We start from the raw sequence: 21,745 nt of genomic DNA on the forward strand, positions 1-21,745 counted from the left end.
ATTTTCCTCTGATCTCAACTTTCATATTCTCCTGGCATCCTGGATGTAAAAATAATGTAATGTCTGAGTGGTAGTTCTGTCAGCTTCTCTCCCTGCTGCCAGCGGCCAAAAAAATCTATTATCCCAGCGTTAAAGGAGAGCGCCACCCATATTACTCGTAAAAGTCTTTTCAAATGTTTGTGGGAGTACCACTGAAAAACACAGAGGGGTCTAAACCCTATAACTTAAAAAAATCTGAGGCTGAGAAGCTAGAAAGGCTATGTAAGCTGTTGGTGGTCTAGTTGCACGATAGGTAGCGTTCTGCTGCATCAATTTTGATGTATTTTTCCCCTCCTTCGTGGCAATATAGGAGGGGAATGCTGGATTCACTGGCGTGCACTCTTATGTAAATACACCTTTGTAATCTCTGAGGGCCACCCACAAGCACAATTATAGGAAGTAGTGTTAGAAGCACATACATTTTTAGAAATAGATTCAAGCAGAAGAAGTGAATTTCTTGTTATAGTACAGACTGATGGTTCATTAAGTTTGCTTTGGACAGGTCAGCGTGCTTTCCTGTTTCTTTGCTCCACAGGCTGGCAGCATCAGGCTGATTTCAAAACATCCATCTGCAGGTATGTCAACAGTCTCGGTAAGACACCCGAGGTGTCAAACTGAATCTCGGTAAAAGTGAGAGATGTGGAATGGCTCTTCAAAGATACCGCAAGAACCAGCTTTCAACTTCTAAAATGCTCCTTTGGGTAAAACCAGCAGGTACACAATGAAAAGAGTTGTGAAATAAAAGACGACTAACATAAAAATGCTTGTACATGATGGAAGTGTTGAGGGTATTCTTTCCTCGGGCGAGAAATCATTCATCTTCTCTGCAGTGATCAGACAGGATGAATAATATTAAATTAAATAAATTACCAGATTGTTGAAAGCTCTTAAAAGGTAACAAAGAAAATGCATGCTGAGGTGACAAAGACAAAGGAATTTACCCATGATATTGTTTGAATAGAGCTAATATACCTTCTCCAGTAACAATGAGTGTGATCTTTTAATGACTTACAGTTGACTACAACCCTTATTAATTTATTTACACTGAATAAACGCTAACAAATGACGCATTCCACTGCTAAAGAAACACAGCACTGCATAGGCAAGCAGGGTAACTGCAAGCACTTACTACTGTTTCTTCTTGTTATTGTATCTAATTAAACAGTCGGCCCCAAAATAACATCATTAATAAGATTATGCCTATTCTAATATCAATTTACTGGAATGAAAGCCAAAACCTAATTTGCAAAGCTGAGGCTGTGTGTCTAAGTTTTCCAAATGATCATGTAATGATGTGTAATTTACACTAAATCTTGTCACCACAGCTCTGGTAAGGTTACTTATTTTTATAGGGCAGGATTACTGAGCCGGTTCTGACATGTAGTTGCCGTCACCCCTCCCAACAGACCTGCTGCCAAGCCTCTTGTAGTATTAGCATTTTCATTCCAGACAGAGCCAACAGGCTAACCTAACGAGCAATCTCCCACAGGAACACATCTGTTGTCAGATTAGTTAGGCTCTGACCATGGGTCATCAATCAAAGTGGTGGATTACATTATGTACTGGAATTCATTCATTACTTACATCAGCTGATTAAATGGCATGAAGAGATGTAGAAAGAGCAATAGAGAGATGCCCGAAAATTGAGGGGGGGGAAGTTAAAGCATTCAGCTCCACAAATCAAACAGGATTAAATGTGAGTACAGTGAAACTGAGAAAAATGTGAATTGGCACCGAAACAAATGCATGCCTTGCTGCCTTTCAATCGGCAACATTATCATTTGTAAATGTCAATGTGCTCAACTTGATAACAAATCTATTTGCTATTCTTCATTTTTCTCAAACGGCACACATGAAAACATAGGGTACTTTCTGATACAGTGGCGTTTTTTAATGCAGATTTGCTCAAATAAGTCCTTTGTCTTAAATTTGGTTGTAAAAATATTAATATTTTGTTATTGCCTAATAAATAACAGTGTATAACAGGTTTTGTTATTTCTTGTTTATTTAAGACAGGTGGTCTAATGAAATTGTTAGGCACTCTTATGGGAACAAGAAGCTGTAGGGCATCGTGTTGGCACCATGTGAAGCCAAAAGGATCAATGATGAGGCCCTAACAGCCTAAGGATAAGCTAGACCTTTACCACAGTCATCTTTGTCTCTGCTAAAGTGTTTTCTGGCTCCTAGATAGAAGCTACAATTAGCTTTTCATGTCTTCTACCTGGAGGGGCAGGCATGCAGTCACAGTCACAGAATTGCTGATTTCCTTCAAATTGTGACAATAAACAGAAGCAATTTTCCTCTCTGATGGGAATTATCCTGACAGTTTAATTGGAATGCCGCTGCCAGAATTTTTTTTAATTGGAGGAACAAAACACACACAAAACTTACCTACAAGAAACTGGAAAAGAAATATAAAGGATCAATCAAAACAACCAGTACTTAGCCGCTATGAGTTTGACAGCGACTGTCACTGCAGATCGGTTACCTTGGCAACAGGTCAGCTGTTCTGCAAAGCCGTCAGCAGTTAGCTAACCCCCAAACACACACGCGCACACACACACACATTTGTCCAACAAGCATATGGTTAAAGGTTGCACAAGCATTATGGTGTGAGACGTAGCTAGCGACAGATGTGGCACAAGCAGGGTAGCGGAGATTACAAGTTGCTGAGACAACATGGCACATGAATCTGTGTTATGATACGGATCATCATGTGTCACAGTACAAACTGCTCTCTGTCAACTGGATCAGAGAGAAGACAAATAGAAAATCAGAAGATAGGAGGTAGGAGGTGGGTTTTGCTCCAGATGTCTGGTAGGAAACGGCTTTTAAAGGGCTAAGTTAAAGAAAAAGAAAAAAATTAAACACGCCTCTTTCATCTTCAAATCACATTTTCAAGTCGTCTGCTTTTGTGTTAACAAAACCCCTCATCTATTAGGACAGTCGGATCAGAAAACGCGCATGCTGAAAAAGTATCACAAACACAAAGACGCCATGTTCATTTGAAGTCAAGCGAAAACTGTGACACAGATCAGAAAGGAATTCCCATATCTAGGATTTCAGCTTATTTAGCCGGGCTTTGTCATGACTGCTGTGATCCCAGTAGTAGAGGGGGGGGGAGATGAACGGCACACAGCAGTCTCTAGTGGGGTGTCAGAGTAATTGCTTATTTTTAACCAGTCCCCAGAGGGCATCACAATGTGGATAGCGGAGAAGCTCGACTAAACACTCCAAAACAGCAGCTCCACCTGCTCCTCCATATCTCCGTTGTCTGTCTCTTTGTCTTCATCACAAAGGTCAAAACAACAAATTCAACCTGGCAGGCTGAACTTTACCATTTACTTCAGTATGTGTCCCTCGGTAGTGTCAAAAGCCAAGCACAGAAAATATAAAGTATATTAGAGACACTGTCACAGTATAACTGGGAATTATGGTCAATAAAATGTTTGCCATTTTGTGTTTATGGCAGGATTTGTCGATGTAATGAAATGACTTCACTGTACAGTGTACGTGAAGGAGAAACTAAAACTCAAAGATCCCCAGGCGTACATTTATTTTTAAGTTCACTACTTAAAAAAACAGTTTCCCCATCACTGTGCAAGCTTTTACACAGGTGAGGATAAAATCAATTTTTAAATGTTACTGTTCTTTATATTATATGGTATGATCATACCGTCTGTCAGTACTGATGATGCTTCTGTTTAGGGAATTATAAAAACTTTAAAAAGCATGGTTTTAGTGAATTTTATCTTTATTTTTTTTGCTGTACATTAGAGACTATTTTCCAGAATTTCTTTTTCTTTTCATGAGGAAAAAAAGGCATGACCTGATTTCAAGTGTTTTTTGCTCCAATAATCCACAGAGAAGCAGAGCAGCTTGCTTAGAGGGCATCTGAAAGACATTTCATCTAGTAAATAAGTGGATCCTCTGTAGCTGGTATTACTTCTGTTCAATGTAACTTACAGTATTATGCTTTAATAGTGGGATGCTGCATTCTCTAGATAATGCACCATTATTTCATGTCGCTGTGCTTTCCGATCGCTTTTGAAGTACAGCAAGATTGAGTTACCTTGTCTTAACTAAATAAAATTTTGCATCTTTCTCATTCATCTTCTCTTGCGCTTGAACAATTGTCCTTCTAGGCATCACATTAGTGGAGACAAAACTCTGCAACAATCTATGCTACTTGTCTGTTTTCCCTATTCATTTATCATGTGCCCTGTGATCATCATGCCTCTTAAAGATGTCTCTTTCCTCCTTTATCTCGCGTTTCTACTGCATGTCTCTATGTCTTTCATTTGGGTTGGCGTGCAAAAAGATGAATGGGGTGGGGCAGTTTTACAGATGGATGCGTGGGGTTCTGTTGTGATGTACTGTAGGTGAGCGGGGAAGAGCAGCCAGTTGGCACGAAAGAGGAGGAGGAGATGACGAGTTAGACGTTAACAAGCTGTCGCTGCCAACACAACACAGCGCCCAATGCAACAACAAAAACAACAGAGACAACCCCCCGACAAGCCCGGTGCTATAAACAGCAATCAATATGAATCCAACACCGTTCCACCCACAGAGAAGAGGTACCCACTTTAGGTCAAGCTTGGACCAATTGAAACAAAATTAATGTGCGAAATCAAGCAGAAGCCTCCGGGTATGCAGAGATGCCAAGACCGGCAGTTCCTCAAATGGACACTTGAGGGTGGATCCAAACGAGAGTCAATCCCAACAGACTCTCACGTTAAAATGACCATTAAAAAGCACGTTTATGGTCTGGCACAAAAAACCCCTGAAGAGTTCTGATTTGAGATCGTTCCTCCCTTCACAACAACTGCAGGTGTGATTCTGTTTCTTTATCTCACTAGTTTAGATTTTATTTTTAGCATTTAAGTGGCATTACCTGACAAATAATATGAATTATTATGTGGTACAGCACATTCAGATGCATGTGCTATGGTTTTGGTTTGAAAATTTTTTAGTGTTTTAATAACTTAGTTAGCATTCAGCAGTCAACTGTGTGTTGTATCCATACGAGTCTAAGAGGAAACATTTAATAAAACATTTTCATAATTAAGCAAATATTTCTTAACTTTTTCAAAGGCTTTTTATGGCTTATAGCTCATATAAATTAGAAGTCACGTGTCTCAGATTATTTGAAAGTTTCCTAAGATCAACCAAGAAATATAATACAGAATAATCCAACTTCTTAAAAGTACATGCATTTATAAACTCAATACTTTGTTGGCGTTCCTTTACCACAAATGGCAGCTTTCAGGTCGTCTGCACTTTTGGTTCAGGTGTTCCTCATCTTCTTCTGATGACAGACCACAGATTCTTTCCTGATTCATGTCAGGTGAGTTAGCTAGCCAAGCAAACACACCAATAACATAGTGAGCAAACTAGTAGTTTTGGCACTGTGGAAAGTTCGAAGATGTAGGCAAATGGAAGCATGAAGCATAGTCCTGGTAGACAGTATATTCCAAACACTGTAGGATTCTGATATCAATATTTGGTGAATATTGGATTTAAAAATCCAACATTCTGATATAGCAGCTGATATTTGTTTCTTTAGGTACACGAAATATTAAACAGATTTCCCTAACATCTGTTAAGCGTAGTATTTACCTATTTACTTAATTAGGCTCTGCCAGATTATACTTGTGTTTCTGGCGTTCCCAAACATCTGTGTTGCCAACAAGGAAATTATGGAGTGCCCTCTGGTGGACAATTTATTTAATATCAGCAATAATAACATGGTTGAAGGGTTTCTCCCATCTGTCTTTTACCCTTTTAAATGTCATTTATCAGGATTGCAAATGCAGATACTGATAGATAAGCACATAGCCAATATTGGTTATAATGTCTAAAATCAATCGGACATTAGTAGACAGCTGCACTGGCTTTGAGTGGGCCAACCAGCACGAACACCAGTAGATGACATGGCACCCCAAATCATCACAGACTGTTGAAAATTCACTCTGGACTTCAAACACCTTGGTTTCTGTGCCTCTCCACTCTTCATCCAGACTCTAGGACCTTGATTTCAAAATGTAATGTAAAATGTACTTTCATCTGAAAAGAGGACTTTGAACAACTGAGCAACAGTCCAGTCCCTTTTCTCCTTAGCACAGTGAAGATGCTTCTGATGTTGTCTCTGATTCAGGAGGGACTTAATAAAGAATGCAACAGTTGTAGCACCTTTCCTGAAGACGTCTGCATGCTGGCTCTTGATGCACAGACACCAGCCTCAGTCCACTCCTTGCAAAGGTCTCTCAAGTTCTTAAATCAACATCTGTTGACAAGACTCTCAAGGCTGCAGTAATTTCTGTTGATTATGCACCTTTTCCTACCACACTTTTCATTCTACTAAACTTTCCCTTAATATGCTTCAATACAGCGCTCTGCGAACATCCAGCTTTTTCAGCAAAGACCTTCTGTGGCTTACAGTGATTATGGAGCGTGTCAATGGTTGTTATCTGGACAGCTATCAAGTCAGCAGTCTTCTCCATGATTACAGCTTTATGAGCTGAACTAGACTGTGAAATACACACTATTTATACTGTAGAATATTTCATTTGAGTAAATTACTATTGAAAGAACGAGATACTGGATTTCCATTTTTCATGAGTATAAGCCAAAATCATCAAAATCACAAGGCTTTTGCAATTCTTGTGTTAAAGGTCTTAAAGCGGTAAAAATGAACCTCAAAAACCAATAAATGATGTCACTTTCTGAGTTTGAGTTTTCTTTCTTTCTTTTTTTTTTTTATTGTGGTGAATAGCAATTTTAGTTGATGAAACTTAGAAATAGAGCAGTAAAGTTTACTGTGCCCTTCCAGGCTAACCTCAGTGTCTCAGCTCACTCCCAAATGGCTTACTGCAGCAAGACGAGGATTAGCCAATGTTGCTGCCACCACTTCAAAACACTTTAACTGCAGCAGTCAAAATCAATCAAACCAAAGGAGAGAGAACATCAAATGTGTTCTGTTGCTTTTTGGTTAGTTTGCTTTTTTTGACTTTAGATAGCTTATCGGGATGTACATTTAACATTTAGTTTCCACTAATTTAAATTTACAGGAAACCTTTTGATTCCATATTATACCATGTAAAAGCTCTGAATGCTACAGTGCTCCCTATAGTATACTTTTAGTCACTTATTGTATTATATCATGGGACTAATAGCTGCAGGGCTTGGTACAGGCATGCCAAAAACACCTACTCCCTAAAACTCAAGAGCACCAAGTAACATTTACTCAAGTTAAATGTCAGTTATGATGAGTCCCAAGGCCAATCTGACTGAATGTTTTTCCTTCAATCTTAAGGCCTCATGCTGCCAATCACACCCACAGAGAAGCTGCCTCTCTGGACACACATAAATAGGCAGGGTATCACAGTTTTAAAACTAAAGCAGGCCTCTTTTGGGATCCTAGGTCTTTAAGGGAGAATACAGAAGTATTTAATATTAAAAAAAGACATCAAAAATGTCTCTATTTTAGCGATTGTTCCAATCTTTTCTTCCTGCCACCTGCTAGCTGAATGAAGCTTGAATCTGACAATTGTTAAATGTTCTGCCCCACAGCACCAGAGCACTTGGCAGAGCCGCACATGGCTGATCCAGTAAGAACTAGCACTGACTCACAACGAGCTGGGAGACAGAGAAATAGAGATGGAGATTGACAGAGAGACAATGGTTGCTACAGATAGACAGGAAGAGAACCTAAGTATTGAGGTAGATGAAACTTAGAGAGCAAAAAAAGAAAAATGGGAATATAGAGGCCGGCAGTAAGAGGGCAGTGAAGAGAGGAGTAATTGATGGTTTTCAGGTAAGCGTTGAAAAACAGCTGAAAAGTGAAGAAAGAGAGTGGAGAAGTGGGCTGAAATGAGGTGTGCACCGAACAAGACAGAAAAAAAAGAAACAAAAAAAAATTAACCGTTAGAGTCGGGGGCCAGAAAGGCAGTGGGGAAAGAGCAGAGAGCAGAATCCAGGTTGTGAAACGTCCAAATCCATTTGTTACCCAGAGACTCATTAGCATTTTTGAGTGAGTGTCTGGTTATAAATAGGATTGGGAGTGTGTGTTTGACAGGAGGGAGTCTACAATTTGACAAGAAGACATTCATCTCACCAGAGAACTCCCAGAAGATGGACAGAGAGACAAACAGACGGATCTCCCACAACAAAGCACAGTATTTCATCAGTCAGCAACTCACATGAAAAGTCTTTCCTACCCAAGCCATACCCTCATCACCCCATCGTATAGTACAACAGTGAGTACAACACTGAAACGAGTGCAAATAAATGAAAACCGCATTTTTATTTTTTATTTATTGTGAAAGTATTAGCAACACTTTATAGTACAACCCATAACTAGGGGTGTAAATCCCCTGTAATTAAATGGAATTTCAGTAGATTTTATTTGATTATATTGATTATATTACATATTACCACAAATATTTAAAGGTAGAACAACTAGAATATGGCAGCAACAAGTCAGGTTTTTACAGGAAACAAAGAAATTACTAAACAGTACATTAATTTAAGCACTACATAACTAAGTAGTTTTTTTTAAGTAGTGTGCACTTTTATGATAATCAATAATATTTTCCCATCTTACATCGTAACTACGCTGTACTTTTTGGGGGGAGGCCATATTATGAAGTTGACTGAATGAAGTTATGCAATAATTAAAGTTACTCATGCATTAGTTTTTAAGCATTACTTACTTACCAATGACTTACATAGTCTCCTGTAAAAGCCTGACTTGTTACACCCTATTATAGTGTATCTACCATTAAGTACAATTGCATTGTAATTTAAAAGAAAATCACAGGTGATTTATGCACTTGGGCATGGGATATATTATAAAGTGTTACAGACTTCTTGCATTTTACTTTACAAAGTTAGGAAAAAAATCTTTACACCAACCCTAATATTGTATTAAATCTAAGAATCATCCCCATTATCTCCCTTAGAAGGAGGAATACGGCTTAACAGCAGCTGAATTAAGGTATTGATATCATTGGCTCCCTAGTTTCTTCAGACCCATGTTATACCATAGCTGCAAAGACAGAAAAAAGAACTTGGCGTCCCTATATGTGGACATCACATTTTGGGTTGTCGACACCAAAATACTACATTTTGCTCTACAAGGGCCTGATATCCACTTACGAGGACATTATACTGCCACTGTTCTATTGAAATTTTAAACAAATATCCTTATATGTGGATCTCATTTTTCTCAGAAACAAAAATTAGGAAAAAAATAAATAAATAAAAAAATCTGGTAATTCTTTGTTTTTACATTCATCAGGTGCCAATCAGCCCAAATATCAAAGAGAAATTTAAAATGAATGTTATGGAAGAGTTTGGGTCTTAGGAGGTTAATGTTCAAAAAACACCTGAAATATCTTGCTTCCACCTTACCATCCAGCAAATATCAACTCGGTGAATAACCATCGTTGCTCCTGCAAAATACTGCATTTTGCAATCGATTAGTTGACTTCAGTGAAGTGTATTCACAAATTGGTACATCTAAGTAGAGGCTGTCATCTTCAGTTAGTCCTCATAACTCCTACATGTCAATGAATTAGTGTTTGTATACATCACCTGCATATTTCCTTAGCAAAAATGTGGAAGATAAACACATGAAGAGAGCGTGATTGAAAGATTTAGTGCAGGATTTATTGGTCACTGAATTTAACAAATCAGGGGATTTTACCAACTTGTAATCTGATCCAAAACAGAAAGGCTTCACAGTCTCCTGCTCATATGGTTTTGGCATACACACTAAAAAGACCCTGATTCGTTTGATGCCATAAAGAGCACTTTTGTTTTTGATGTGACAGGTTTTAACTTCAGTTTTTCAAACATAGAGCCTTCCTCCATTCTCTCTTGCTATCCCTGCTTCTTTTTGGCCATATTTTGTCTTTTTCCTCCAACTTGAGACTGTGGAGCTCTTTATGCTTCGCTAGATGCTTTTGAGATATTTCTAGTTCCAGCTTAAAAGCTTGTCAGTCACTCGTGGCATGTTCTCCAACTTCTTTGTCTCTTTCGGCCTCGCTCTGCTCTTATATGCACATCTTCCCTACAGTCAAAAAAATGCAACACTGGCTTTAATTATATGAAGAAAGAAAACTAAGCACTCTCATCTCCATCTGACATCTAGTTATATTCTGCTTTTGACCTGCTGTTGCTCTCACCCTGAAGCCATTTGAAGCATGTGTGTACAAATGTTCCATTTTTTTCTGTCTGTAGATGGCGCCTCTGGCTACAGCACTGCTTTCATGGTCTCCCCCACCCCCCAACACCGAAACCATCTCCTGCCCACGACACAAATAGTTTCAACCTCCAAAAATCTAGTCTTCCTGATTCTCAGCCCAGATCCACCATTGGCATTGCTACACTGTGGCTGGTCAACAGGACATAAAGCTGCAGCAGAGCCCAGGGAATGAATGAAGAAGGCCCAGAGCCATGCTTCAATCATGACCTGGAACCATTAGAAAACAAACTGCTTTCTAAGTCATAAAAAAATAGATTAAAACTGTTTTCACACGTGCAGTGCAATCCTGAATAAGTATAGGATTTATGGAACAGTAGATGGTCAAAAAAAAGACCTTTGTGCCAAGGCCAAAGGTCACTTTGCATATATGCTGACATTCACTGAAGATTTCATCATAAATGTCATCATACTCTCAGAGCTAATAGGATAATAGAAAATTATAAAAAACTTTCTTATTGCAACACTTTCAGTGGTCCAGTGCCACAAACTGTGTTTTCTCAAAAAAGGGTCCCAAGGGTCAATATAACAAGTTAACTTAAGAGACAAAAAGCAATGCTGACATATGACCACATGTCAGCATGTTTTTCACAGCTTTGCAGTAAATTTTGATCGGATGTGATGGAAAGAAATAATCTATTTGATAACTTTTGGGTGTTTTTATTTTTAATGGATATTAAAAATTCATGTCATACGGTCATTTTGTCTCCTAGCTGGAGCCAAGCAATCCACCAGTATCTCAGGTCTGAAAATGGTTAAAAATGTACATCCATCATATTTTTGTGACCACTGGTGGTGGTATAGCATTTAAGATGCAGCTAACAGGATGCTCACGGGCTTGGAAAACTAATGGGGTCTTCCTCTGCCGATGCTGTACCTTTCTGCAAACTTTCTAACGTTCCTGCTGGCAGACAAGCAGAGAGAGATGGCAATTTTTCTTTGTGGAGTAAATGAAAAATAATCTTGTTTGACAAATACTGGATTTATAAATGAGTACAAACGCAATATCTTTAAGAAGGTTATTTTTGGTTACATTTACATGTTACTTCAGATTAACTGGTCTAGAAGAACAGGGTGGGCCATTTATATGGATACACCGTAATAACATGGGAATGGTTGGTGATATTAAAGTCCTGTTTGCGGCACATTAGTATATGTGAGGGGGCAAACTCCTCAAGATGGGTGGTGACCATGGTGGCCATTTGAAGTCGGCCATCCTGGATACAACTTTTGTTTTTTCAATAGGAAGAGGGCCATGTGACACATCAAACTTATTGGTAATGTCACAAGAAAAACAATGGTGTGCTTGGTTTCAACATAACTTTATTCTTTCAGGAGTTATTTACAAGTTTCTGACCACTTATAAAATGTGTTCAATGTGCTGCCCATTGTGTTGGATTGTTAATTATGTAATGTAGTCAGAGTATGTTGTTGTTACTTTGAGAACATTTAGGGATTAGTGTGATTTGCTATCATTTCAAGGATGAAAGTCCTTCCTAGTTTTCATTATGCAGACTATCATATTAGGATTAACAATTAATCTAGATTGTCATAATTCCCTGTTAAAGAGAGGCTGGTCTGGCTTTGAAGTGTCTCATATACAAGGCAGTAAGATTTAGACATTTGTCCTTGTATGTGCTATAATTGTGTTATAATGCTTAACAGCTTATAGCGAAAATCCTTGATTGTATGGGTTCATGGACACGAGGTTTTCCAAATAGAAAAAGATAGAAATGTAGATGTTTCGACTCACTCTTAGTTTCTTTTTGGCCATAAGCAAACACACCAAATAACTAAAATTGCCCTGTGACCAACCGTAACTCCACACTTCACTGTAGGTTTGTGATGTTACATCATAATTTAGCCATGACAATGGTCTTTATGTGATTTTGCAGTGTGACAACTAATGCCTAGAAATTCTTGCATTATCATGCATATGTTTCCAAGTGTGGAAAGAGGAGGTTAAACGCTTTTATATTTCAGAAAATCTGCTATTGCTGATATTCTAAATATAACCTGGACACTTGTGGTGAGAACACATCTCCACAGAGAGCTGCTGCCAGAGGTCGACTGTTCATGTCGTGTCAATGTGACTGAAAAGGAGGAAGAAAATGTATCAAAAAGAAATATCACTTTGAGGGTAAGATGGGGCTCTCAAAAATGCTGCCGCAGCCCTTCATCATCTCCTTTCTCCTGTCTCTTCACAAACAATTTTACCCTTACATCTCTCTCCTTTTTTCCATGGTAGTGACAAACAGTGCGCTTCCAGAGTTTCAAGTGCTGTTTCAACTGTGCCTGGAGAATAAAGGCAAAGCAAAGCTGCATTTTTTAAAGTGAATCCTAACTAACAGGAGCAATAACTCGGTGTAGTGAAATACTAGTTGTAAAAAACAAAACAAAGGAAAAAAAAACTGTCAAAATGCATCGAATGATTAACTGTCAATGCCCTTCATCAAGGACAATTTTTGCTGGTCTCTGGTGCTGCAATGTGAGGATTTGCTGCTTTTCACCACTAAAACCCCCACAAACACTTTGTTAAGCAATTTTCTGTCATCAAAGAGCATCATATCTTGCTCCTCAGAGAGTCCACAATATAAGACAAATGCATGAAAAAGATTTAGAAAAGACTTGTGCTGTAATCAATATTCACACAGGTTAACACCCTATAAATGGGAACTCTGTCTCACAGTCTGTCTTTTGGAAAGAGATCAGGTTGATTCTAAAACAAATTCCACTGTAGCCAAAAAGCTGATTCGACAAGGTTTATAACCAGAGAGTATATTTACAATAAAAATGAACAAACAACCCGGCTTTTTAAAATGCAAAAACACTGTAAGGAAAATAACTCAGAGAACAAGTGTTACATAGTGTATAATAGAAAATAAACCAGAATGACATTTTGTTGTAAACCATACAATTTACAAGAAACAGTACCATCGTGATATTTTTGAAATTACAAAAAAGTGCAAGGTACTGTATTACTTGTTTTTTTTTTTTAAACATTTCGGATTATCATGTGTCGAATGTCAGGACAAGTTGTCATTTGATTTACGATGAGTAGCACATAACAGATTAAATAAAACATGTTAAAATGCCAAACAAGCTTACTCTTTCCCTCCTCACACACACACACCCACATACTATCTATGATCCTTCACATAACATAGATCTTCCACACAGAAATCCCAGCACACACAAATGTCAGCTGCCCACTTTTAATCTCCCACCGCCTATTGTCTAGCTGTCTCGAATCCTTTAAAAACTCATTTTATGAAGACAACAGACTGTAGGCGTTTTTAGAAGACGTAGAAGAAGGAAGTCGCTTATTCAGGAAGAGTTTGCTGCGTTTTAATCTCTGCAAAGATGTGTGTATGTGTTTGTGTACTAGACGGTTTGACTCTGTGAACCCTGCATCCTTCTGGCATTGATCCTAAATGCACGCATAAGCACGCGTACAGACACACATTAACTCGCTATTAAGTGATGAGATTGAACTAAGGGCATGATGAATAAATAATGGTTTAAACTCTTGGGGTTCAGCTGACTAATTAACAGGGAGAAGGAGCCTTCTTGTAAAGCAACAATAAAAAAAAGGGAAACAGAAGGCCATCTTGTAAATCGGGGATTACTGACCAGGTTGCATACACTCCAGTACACGCACACCTGAAAGATATACACACTGCAAACATATCCCAATTTGTGCTATAGTGTGCTGTCAGGAAGAGACAAAAAAGGGAGGAGAGGAGCTGGCCTCTATTGACTAAAACCCAGTGGGCTAATGAGAACTCCAATACACAAAAACACACACAGACCCCACACCCTCATTACTGTCATATCCCTGCTTTGGAGGGCGAAGGTGCCATGTTAGCATCTCACCACAATCCTCTTCAGCTGAAGTCGTCATCAAGGAATATCTAAAGAGAAGTTGTAGTTGCTTCACAGTATCATTGATGCTCTCACCCGACAAATTCTCGCACATGCTGTCACTAAGGTCATTAGAGTGGTATAATTGTGAAGAATAACTGGTCTTGCTGGCCCAGCTGTCCCGTTGCATCATCCAACTAGTTTTCCCTGGATCATATTAGTACTAAATATGTGCAGACAGCAGAGGGACAGAGAAAGGAATATGAGAAAAATGAAAATGAAAAGGGAGTGGCAACACTGACTGAGGGCTTTTATTTTGGCAAGCTGACATCTCCTTGGAAACAGACAAGTTCACTATTTAAGGGATTGTAGGAGCCCTCGTAGAGTCAGTAAATACAAATCAGCATCAACAGCAGCAAAAGAAAAGTTTTTGCAAAAAAACCACAAATATAAACCAGCATGGCAGCAGAAGACGCAAGAATAGAAATCAAATGAACTACAACTGACTGGCTACAAATGACTTAAAAACTCCCAAAGGGCACATGGGACACAAAAGCAGAGTTTATGAAGAAGCTTCTCATGAATGAGGCAGCAGTGGCAGCAACAGCAGCAAGTCCTAAAGGAGCAACCAAGCTCAACAGCCTTTGAACATACAGGAGGCAAGCAAAGGCAGACAGCAGAGCTACGTGACTCTCATGACAACCAACCACAATCAAACAGATGCACAAACACACTGTCAAACACATCCACAAAGTCCCTCAGTGCTGCAAGTTATCAAGATTAAAAGCCACAAGCATCCAAGCAAATCCAACAATGCTCAAAGAAAACTCTGTAAAGAAAGAGGGAAGAAAGGAAGGAGATGGACAATAGACAAAAACGAGCAGAGACCAGGACACACAAACGGAGGAGAGGAGTGAGGGGACCACTCCGACTGCCCACCTGAGGGTTTCCCAGCATTCTCCATCCGTGCTCCTTTTAGCTCTCTATCCCTGACTCTCTGTTTTCTTCTAGGTCACTCCATCCCTCCATCCATCTCCTCATTCATCCCCTGCTGCTGCCACCTTACTGGGACACTGGCTTGGGCGGACATTTGCGTACAAAAAAAAAAAAAAATTCAAAGCGAGGGAAGGCGGGGAGGGACGAGAGGATTGTGAAAGAGTTGGGAGAGAGTAGGAGTATTGGAAGAAATGCAGCGAGTGAGAAAGACACACACAAAGAAAGCAAAGAGGGCGAGAGAGAGAAAAGTGAGGCTGCCAGTTCCAAACATTGTCTCTTTTCTCTCTGTCTGATTGTGTGTCCCTAGCTGTCTGTCTTATTTGCTGCTCTCTCTCGCTCTCTCTCTCTTCATCTTCCACATTATGTCCATCTGAGTGGCCGTGCCAGGGTAGGAGGAGAAAACATGGCTCGCCCTGGCCCTAAAACACCTTGAAGACAGGCCACCGACTGCAGACCTGTGTGCACTGGTTGTGCGCTTCAGGCCATAGATTGAGCAAGGGTATGTGTGCAAGTGTGTGTATGACTGTACTGTCAGCCAGCCAGAGCCCCAGATTACCGACGCTCCACTGGCACGTCCCACTTCATCCTTCTCTTCTTGTCACCCCGGCAACACCTCCGCTCCCCACCTGCTTCCCCCGTCCTCAACTCCTCATCTTCCCCTCCTCCTCTTCACCTCCATCTGCCTCCACTTTTTCCTCCCTTTTTTTTCTCCTTTGCATAAACTGAGGGAGAGTGTATATATTTATTTTCCTCCATCTCGCAAATCCTTACCAGCAGAGCCCACAGGAGAAGAAAAGATCGTCAATCTTTGCATCTTTATGTGCTCTGATAAAAAGAGACCCATCAGAGTGGTGTATATATATATATATATATATATATATATATACACACACACACACACACACACACACACACAGATACACACAGTCCCCACGGTGCATCCTTGCTCAGATAAAGATAGCCAATCACAGGCGGGGGAGGCGAGAGGTGTGGTAATTAACAACACTGGGCCTGGGATTAGCTCGACAGCTCTCAAGAATCATACAGAGCAACAATCAATCAAAATCTTAGATGAATGAAAGCAAAGCCGTTGCTTTCTTCCCCTGTGAAACAGCAATAATGTTTGATTAACATGTTAGATTTAGTCAAGATTGGCACCTGAGAGACCTTCATAAAAAGCAAGAAAAGGTCAAGGCAGCCCTCAGGATGAAGATCGCCCTCGAAAAGCAATGCAAGTAGCTGCTTTTTTTCTTTTGAGTGCATCTGAGTCTTTTGTTAGGGTTACTGTCTTCCATGATGTACGATACGATTACTTCATGTCTCCCATAGGATAAAATCATACCGGATCTGACAGCTGCTGCATCAAAATAATGTGCAGCAACAGACTGTCGCCATAGCGCCTGCACGACAGCGCAGTGTTGTCATCGAAAAATGACAGCTGAAATTAAAATAACATAGTCGTTTAATATATATTTAATATATATTTAAAATAAAGCTTATCATTGCGAAATCATATAAAAAATACTCATGTTTGACATGTAAGTACAAATGTATAAATAAAAATTAACGTATGTTATGTTTAGACTGTCAAATGACAAAGATCCAACAAAATGTTAATACAAATGCGTAAGGCTTAATCTGAACATTTTTAGAAATCTTTTTGTTTCCTTTAAATTCTGTATTCTGTAATGGACTGACTCCAAAACATTGTAACTTTTATAAATCACCTATAGAACTAACCACATCTTTGGGGCTTCCAATCATGCACTGTTTTCCCCCCCACGTAGTAACTCTGGCTCTTTGTGTTTCAAAACCAGATGTAACAAGCGATGAGCGATATCTGACAGAGAAATGGAGAGACGCTGCACATCTTCATAGGTTATCCACTTGTCAATCACGAATTAGAAAGTGTGTGCCTTTTCTCTTGTTTTGCATGTATTCCATGACTTAACTTTTTAAACCTGAAAGCTACACACATTTTTATCGAGCCATGTTTTGCAGTAAAAAAAAAAAAGCACCCCCGAAATGATTATGCAAATCTCACTAAAGTAAGTTGCCACACTTCAGGCTTTAAGTTTTTTAAAGCACATGAAGTAGTCCTCTGTGCTAACCACATTGGCATATCTCCACACTTTTCAATTAAGTGTTTGGGATGGTTAGACAAAGGGCAACCCCCCATTATCACTGTACTGAACACCCACAGATAATTTACCCTGTGCAGCGGGACACCTGCTGAGCGATGCAAGGTTAACAATGGCCACATAGGGATTGACAACTGCTGAACACGCAGCTTTGCTCCCTGGAGTTCACAGACTAAAACACTTGCACACACATTAAAGTATTCACTGCATTTCCATTGTGCATGTGTATGCATTGTATGGGACATGAGTACTAGCGTTCAAGCTCTGTGTTTTTGCCAATGTTGATAAGTGACAGGAAAGAAAAGTGTGTTGTTAACCTAACGCAGAGAGCTAATGCCTTGCAAGGACAAGTAAACAACAAGCAACAAAAAAGCGTATCCTCTACCTTTGAAAAACAACCCTCTATCCACCAAGCAATTTAGCACCAACAAATACATACAGATGAGATTTTAATGGCTTACTGAGTCCTCTTTGACCTTTTAATTATTCTGATTTGTGTACAGAGCAAGCGTGCCGTAATTGCATTAGCATCTCTGCAGGTTTACTTAATGTTCCAGTAGAGCGGGAATTGTGATTCAGCAAGCAGATAGGATAACACTCCCTTCTTTTCGTGTACACTAAATGATCAGTGTGTGTGTCTGTGTGTGTGCATGCTCGTGTGACTGCGGTAAATCATCTGAGATTTATTAGCTCAGTTACCACTAGTCAAACCCTCTGACGTGCAATTATGCTCTATCAGCAAATAAATGATTTGGCCATTACAGACCATAATTGGTTATGGAACAAAGGGCCCAATATATTGTCCATCTCTTTTCCTGATGCTTAACATCTTGTCCTACTTTTTTCCACTTGTATTACCGGAAAACTCTACTTGCCCTCTGTCTGCCCCCCTCTTCCTATTCCCCATTTCCTCTTCTCCTTCCTCTGAGCATTTCCCTAGAGAGGACTCTGGCTCCTTACTTTCTCTTTATCTTCTGGCAAGGCATCTGGAAACCAGCTCTGTCTCCACCTCTCTCGATCACATTCAATCATCCTGATGCTTAATCAGTTCTCTGCCCTATCCACCAACCCTCTTCCTCCCCATCTCCCACCTCCTGTCCCACCCACCCTCCTCTTGGCTTGTCACCAAAGGATTGCTTATAACAATCCTGCATCCTTGTCTTTCTGTCATCTCTCTCCAATTGTTTCCTTCTTCACCATCTTGCCTGTACATGATTCCTTTTCCTTTTAAATTTCCCCTCTGTCTTAACAAGCTTCTGTTCTAGACTTTGCTGCATCCTTCGTGATATCTGAGTGTACTGCTGAAACTTTTGCAAGCTCTCCTCTGAAGCTGTACTTCCATCATACATTTTGTAGTCAAGTTTGAAGGTGGTAGTCTTCGGGTTCTCACTCTAGTTAAAGCTAAACCATACACACTTTTAATCACTTACGGGCTCAGCTTCTGCACCCAAAGATGAACGAATCCCATCCTTTTAAATGCTTTTATGTTTAAATGATTTGATGCAGAGAAAGTTCACTGATGCTTTCCTTATAAAATTGTTTATGTACTACCAGAAAAATCCTAATTTCAATGTAGTCAGAAAATGATGACATAATCCATGGGCCACTAACTTTTACAGTTCATGAAAACATCTGCTCAGAGTCTGTATGACATTATGAGCATTGTTACATGCTTACTATCTACCTCACAAGTTAACTGCCTTAACTTACCTATGTCCTTGGCTAAGAGGACGTGCTTCCAGCCTATTGCACTGCACACACCTATAACACAGAACAGCATGCCTAACTGCAATAGCATCACCATGTTAGACCAGAACACTAAACATATGTTTTGGAAATATACCCAGAAAAAGTATACGCAACACTTTCCCCTTGGTTTCTCAGACCATTATATAAGATTACTGCTGCCAAATACAGGCAAAGACAGAAAACACTCAAGATCCATTCAAAAGTAATTCAGATCTGCAATAACAATTTTGTGAAAACACTTAGAGGCTGTTTTGAGCTCACCGACTAGGAGATATTCTGCCAGAGAAGGGAGCGAGACCTGAACTCAATAATTCCTTCTGCCTGTAAATGTCATTCTGCGGTAACGATGCTATTTCAACTAAACAGGTCAGATTGTATCCTAATAACAACCCCAGAGAGCTGAAAAACAGTGTGAGATCAGAGGGAAAAAATATGCCAATGAACTGAAAAGGCAGCTGAAGCATAAAACAAAGCCAAGGTCTGATTTAAAAGTAAAACGGAAGAGAGATTTACCCAAAGACAAGGGATGTGAGGCAGAGCCCTGACACCTGACTTCAGTAACCAAAGCTGTTCGGGAGCCGGCACCTTGATAGAGGTCAACATGCTCAAAAGGAATGAACCCATGACATACTCTACTCTTTTGCCTAAATCCATTTTGAGGACCAGAAGGATACCCAAAAAAATGAATTTCAAACTGAATATGAATGCAAAGATTTGGTGGTGATTGTGGAGTTTGCCACAGCAGCATCACTGTCTAACTTTTCAAGATACGGCGACTAGAAGCTTCACTCTTGAAACTCAAATCACCTCATGTTGCACATGTGACAGATGAGGGCTCCTGTTCACACATACAGGAAGAATGTGGATGCCAAGTTTGTCTAATTCCAGGAAAACTCCCTGAAAATGAACATTAGAAAGTTTAAAGAGCATTGTCACAGGGTCACCTCATACGCTGCCTTTGGACATATGGCACTATTATGGAAAGGCAGGTGATGAACTCTCGCTCGCACTCTCACAATCCACTCTGCATCCTGGTAAAACATCTCTAAAGTGGAAAAACAGGAAAAATCTCACAAGCAAGCAAAATCATCGACACAACTCTCAAGACCCTCACAGTCACAGAGTAAAAAATAAAGCAGACTTCATCAGAGAGGACCCTCCACGACCACTTCACCATTCCTTTCAGCTACTCTCATCAGGCAGCAGGCAGAATTCAAAAAAACTCTTCACCCATCAACAAGTGCACTCTTCCTTTGTTTACTTGTGCGTGCGTTTATTTCGTTTTATTTTGCATCACTTTTAGACATTTGGAATCAAATGGACATTGCACCTGCACAGCAAGGTAACAAATAGTCAAAAACATCAGCAACATTTGTTACATGAGGTGAAAATTAAACACAAGAATTTGCATGTGCATCATTTGCACATGTTCAAATGTAAAGCAGAAAAGGTGTTCTGTACACAAGCTAGAACTACTCTCTTTAGGTACACTCCATAGCTTGATGCTTTTAGACAAAGCACAGACTGAGAGGATCTGTGATATGAGTGAAAACCCACATCACCAAGACATAATTGCTGTGCACAAGCTTGGTATAGGCCAAATAAGTGGAGCTCACCCTGATGCCTACAACTTCTCCCACACTGCAGTTAATTAATTCTATCCTCTCTCTTCCTCTCTGAGAGCAAAAAAGAAAGTAAATGTAATGACAGCACAGCAAAACAAGTGTAACCTTTTGGGTCAGATCTTATTTTGACAGGGCATGTAAACAGTCTGCTCCACAGAAATATAGAAAGAGGTAGTGTAAGGGAGATGAAACTCGTATCTCTGAGTGAGAGGGTAGCTGAGGAGGAAGTACCTGTGTCATTATACCCCAGCTTGGCCACACAGGACATCTCTGCCCCGCAGGGCCAAGCCATGCCACTGATAAGAGGAAGTCCGGGCGGGTTGAGCCGATAAGAACCGGCTTTAAAAATCGCAGACATTGACAAAATTGAAGAAAATCTCAACAGAAGTGCAAGTGGAAAGAGAGCTAAGAGAGCCAGAGATGGATTTGCTGAGTAAATGGCTGCAAGCTAATCAAGACGCTAACAGTAATGGATAGGCAGGGCTGTGCAGATTGCCTCATTTAAGGACACTTGAGTATCGTTTAGGTAATCTTTCTGACGTCCTTGCCATGCATGGAAGTCACTGACAGAATGGTCAGCAACGCAAAGACATTTCACTTCTTTCCCATAAAACGACAAGAACAAACAAAGAAACAAACAATCGCCTTTGTATCTTACTGTTCCCTGCAATGGTAGCCAAAACAATTGCCCTTGGGTCAGCATTCAGGTAACTGACAATGTTTGTAGAGTAGAAATACCGTAGCTTCTTCCATCTCTCACTGAGCCGACATGGAGTCAAGGAAGTAAACTAAATCAGAAAAAACTGAAAGTGTTTCCCCTTCCTTTGATCCTCAGCTGGAGGCACGATCATCAGCGACCCTGAACAACCTCTATTGGGATTCTTGCTTTCTTCTACACTTAAAGCTGCAGACTCTTGTATAGCTGCACTTACTTTTTACCTAGTTTTTAGGTATCCTATCCCTTCAGTGACTTTGCCATTCAATATATTTTCACGCATCTATTTCCTATCTTTTCTCATCCCCGACAGCATCTAGGTTTTGTACCTACTCTCCTTCCCTCAATA

General features: G+C 39.9%; 1 protein-coding gene across 8 annotated transcripts in view; it reads right to left on the minus strand.

The window, feature by feature from the left end:
• srcin1a (SRC kinase signaling inhibitor 1a) overlaps positions 1 to 21,745 on the minus strand; it is a 128,558-nt gene that overhangs the window by 62,213 nt on the left and 44,600 nt on the right. The window contains exon 1 of one of the 8 annotated variants that reach the window (XM_080300180.1): positions 5,290 to 5,383. The exons of the other annotated variants lie outside the window; for them this stretch is intronic. The gene's annotated coding sequence lies outside the window, so the exon portion shown is untranslated. Of the gene's footprint in view, positions 1 to 5,289; positions 5,384 to 21,745 lie in introns of those variants that run through there. 8 annotated transcript variants of the gene reach the window in all.

Source organism: Astatotilapia calliptera, chromosome 4 (genome assembly GCF_964374335.1).
Source record: "Astatotilapia calliptera chromosome 4, fAstCal68.1, whole genome shotgun sequence".
Lineage (NCBI taxonomy): Eukaryota > Metazoa > Chordata > Actinopteri > Cichliformes > Cichlidae > Astatotilapia > Astatotilapia calliptera.